The sequence below is a fragment of the Aulostomus chinensis genome, chromosome 8 (genome assembly GCF_037954235.1).
Source record: "Aulostomus chinensis isolate RoL2024-O1b breed Wild chromosome 8, RoL_Achi_v1.0, whole genome shotgun sequence".
Lineage (NCBI taxonomy): Eukaryota > Metazoa > Chordata > Actinopteri > Syngnathiformes > Aulostomidae > Aulostomus > Aulostomus chinensis.
The window spans coordinates 28,892,174-28,895,878 of record NC_141327.1 but is presented as its reverse complement, the minus strand read 5'-3'; the positions used below and the strand labels follow the sequence as shown (position 1 = coordinate 28,895,878).

At 47.1% G+C, this 3,705-nt stretch overlaps 1 protein-coding gene across 1 annotated transcript in view; it reads left to right on the top strand.

Annotated features, from left to right (window-relative positions):
* The first annotated feature begins 2,131 nt into the window (after positions 1-2,131).
* The window catches only part of cacng2b (calcium channel, voltage-dependent, gamma subunit 2b), a 51,447-nt gene continuing 49,873 nt past the window's right edge, over positions 2,132-3,705 (top strand). The window contains exon 1 of the mRNA XM_086212303.1: positions 2,132-3,705. This exon is cut by the window's right edge and continues 467 nt beyond it. The gene's annotated coding sequence lies outside the window, so the exon portion shown is untranslated.

The following is a 3,705-nucleotide window of genomic DNA, read 5'->3' as shown; positions in this document are numbered from 1 at the left end:
GTGTGCATCTGTGTCTATATCCCTGGCAATCCCCATGAAAACACCATGTGGCTCCAGAGCAGCCTATCACAAGAGGGAGACAGTTGCCTTGCTCCTGGATGGGCTGAGGGAGATGTCTGTATCAGCCTGGTGAGGCGGCAGTGGTAACCATGGTTCACCGTGGGAACAGGATGTCTCTGATAGACGTATAAACAAACAACAACAACGGAAATCGGATTTGACACCTCAGAATAGATTCAGAGGCGTAATTAAGCAAATATGGAGATGATCAAGTCACACACATGCAGTTCATGTGCTTCAACAGCCACATTGATTGACTATTCACATTTGCATGCACGCTTGCATCCCTTCTCTGTTTGGGAGATAAAAGACACCTGTCTCTGAAGACTTGCATTATCTCTCTCTGCGATTGAAGATAACGTGAAATAAAAACCTTGCTGGTTACAAACCTCCCAATTTTTTTTGAACTTCTGTTCACAGTGAACTGAGAAGAAACAATTCAATTGTTGATTGTCAAAATCACAACAAACTCGGCGCAATAACAACTTTGGGCCAGCGAGGCAAGCCAGTATTAGCAGTCTCTGCTAGCGGGGAGCACCCGCTAGCGCCTTCAACGCTCGCAGTCTGACCACAACAGCTGCGGTCAACACACAGAGGACTTTATCTCCATTTAACGTCCACCTGCATTCTCACCTGAAAGCTGCTTAAAATCTACACAAACAGCAACAGCAGCATATGTCTCGCTATTTTTCAGAAAAGAAAATGGAGGCAAATCTCAGTCAACTCGAGGATTTCCCGTCTTAGTTTCCACTTTCGGGGAGACCCCTACTCCTGTATGCCTCATTAATGTTTGACCACGCAAAGCAGGCATTCCATTTCACAAAGCTATAATTTGCTGCACTTGTTTTCCACAAATATATTTTGAGTATTTGCCTAAACGGACATAAACTATCAGCAGTTGTGCCACAGTTAGATGAGCTTTTTTCTGCGAGGCGGAGGGATGTGAAACATACGACCGACTCAAACCTACAGATCACGGATCAGTGAGCTTTACAGCCCAGACCGTCCACCCCTGCTGAACCCATCCAAGCCTTTAACGGATCTGTCAGGTGTTTCACACTGGCTGCTCAGCCCTTTTCATCACCGGCGCTGCTCACCAGGAAATTAAAACACATGTCAGGATGTGGGAAATAATAACCCTCTGATGATAATAACATGACATGTTATTGATCCCCGTCAGAAAATTGTCTGTCTTCTCGTCTCCCTCCAGTATGAAGGTCAGAGGTCGGTTACGGAGCAGCGTTCCTGGGTCCAGGAGCGTCTTGCGTGATCCCTTTAGGTCAGCAACTCGGGGACTTGAACTTGTACATCTGTCTTTGCCGCTACAGTGAGTTAGAATTGCCTAGAATTTTAAAAGGATTTACAATGCAAGTTAAATTAATTTCCATCCACTTGAGCTGGCTATCCAACCTCCGTATGGCGCTGATGCAATAGCGTCAACACTGTCCAGGAGGAAGTGCAGCTTGACACTCCATTCCAAGTTTTAACACCAAAAAAGTAAATGCCAGTTTTTTGTTGTTGTTGTAAAATATGCTGGTAAATGAGTTCATATGTGACGGTCATGTCAGTTTAATTAATGTGTTGCCACAAGATTGAACTTGTTCCCCCGGTACGATCCTTTTGTGGCCAAACCACGACAAAGTATTCTCCCACTTTGGTTGATTTGCGGGGAAGAGTTATATTCAATCCATTAAATTGAGGGAACAAATTCCACCTCATGGCCACAGACCAATCAAACTGAGAGGGAATCATTTAGCTGCTACCCTGTAGCCACAGATGTTGATCCTGTCTCTGTGTTTGCAGAATGAATGTCGCTATTTTTCCCTCTCCGGTCTCTCTGTACATGAAGGAACTTGTTGAAAAGGACTTTTTTTTGCAGTGCTCTTGTTTTTTTGTTTGTTGTTGTTGTTGTTGTTGTTCGTAAGAGCTGCTACTGCGCACGGAACATCTTCCTCACCCCCCCTTCTCTCTCTCTATCGCTCTCTCTCTCTCTGGTTGTGTCGATTTTTTTCATCCTCAGCTCCTAACCATCATCCACCCCTCCTCCTCCTACTCCTCCTCCTCCTCTCCTCTCCACTTCTATCTCAGCTCTGGGTAGAAGAAGAAAAACGAGGAACCCGGGGATTGACGTGCTGCTCGACCTGACATTTTATATATATATTTTTTTCCTGCGCACATGAACCCCCCACCCCCACCCCATGCCTGACAACCTTACCAAAAACATAATTGCCTTTTGATGATTTCTGATTTATTTTCATGTGATGGCAGTAGCGTGCGCCCGCTGCGCTCCGGTGGCCGTGATTTAACCGTGCAGGACCGTGTGGATGCTGCAGAAAGAGGCTCATCTGGCTCCGGGAAGCTTCGTCCATCACTCCGCGTCCTCCTCAATCCCGCGACCGGCTGCATGACCGGTGATGCCCGGCCTCTCCGCCTGGATGCGCCCCCCTCTCCGCGGTGTGCCGTCGGTACCGCTGCCTGCATCCCCCTATAGCAGATTTCCACTGTCGCTGGAGGAAGGTCTAGGGACCACATATGGAAACTGGGGATCAGAATTTTAGGAAAAAGGAAAACTAAGTAGGCTCTTGTTTGATTTTCATAACTTCATATTTTTCCTCCTCCTCTTGCCTTGATTATTTTTATTTTAAGAGGAGGGTTGATCGTCCCTGGTTGGTTTTATTTTCCCTCATCTGTTAAAAATGGCTGGTTTTCATGGCAGTCATGGTACTGGCTGATTATTTACCATTGTGTCCTTGATTTTTTTTTTGGGGGGGGGGGAGCACTTGACTCTGCTGCTGCTGCTGCTGCTGCTGCTTTGAATCTGTTCTTTCATTTCTTCCAGCTCATCCAGTTCTTTTCTTGAACATGTTGTGGGCCCTGCCTGTCTGTCTTGCCTGTCTCCCGTCACCGTCTTCCCACATGTGATAGCTTGATTCCTCAGACATGCTTGACATGAGCCTCCATAATTCACTGACTCACTCGAGGTAGTGAGATCTCAGCCTGAATCGTGCCGTTATCTGTTGGAAGTTCTCTGCTTTTGCCTTTTTTTTGTTTTGTTTTGAGGCCATTTTAAAGAAATCAGGCCAACTGTGTGAGTCTTAACCACCCTCCACCCCCACATCCCCCCATGTTTCTTCATTCCTCTTCAGTATGAAGTAATTCTCGCTGCATGCCTGTGTGTGCTCATCGCTGTACAGGTGTGTGTGAGTGAAAGTTTGGGGCTGTTGGCTCGTGTGTGTTTATCTGAGAATGTCAGGCTGTGTGTGACAACCTGTACAGGAGAAGTCAAGCGCTCTGTGCACATCATTCCATACGTCACCGTCGAAGCTGTGAGGATTGTAATACATGTAATCGCTTTAGTCAGCTCAGAAAGCCAAATTCAGGCCTGGAACGACCACGGAGAGGCAGGGCACAAAACCGCCCCCCCCCCCCCCCCCCCCGTCCTCTTATTATCTCGCTCGTTTCCAGACTTTGACGTTTAGAGGGCTTCCAACTCAACAAAGTAGGCCTCGATCCCGGACCAGGTCTCTGGTGGGATCCTCCAGAAGTTTTTAGGTCAACATTTTAACCAGAGCAGGGCAATTTAACGCCACCTGAGGACTAGAATCTGCTGTAGCTGAGGGTTCTGTCTGTGTGGCCTCAACATCT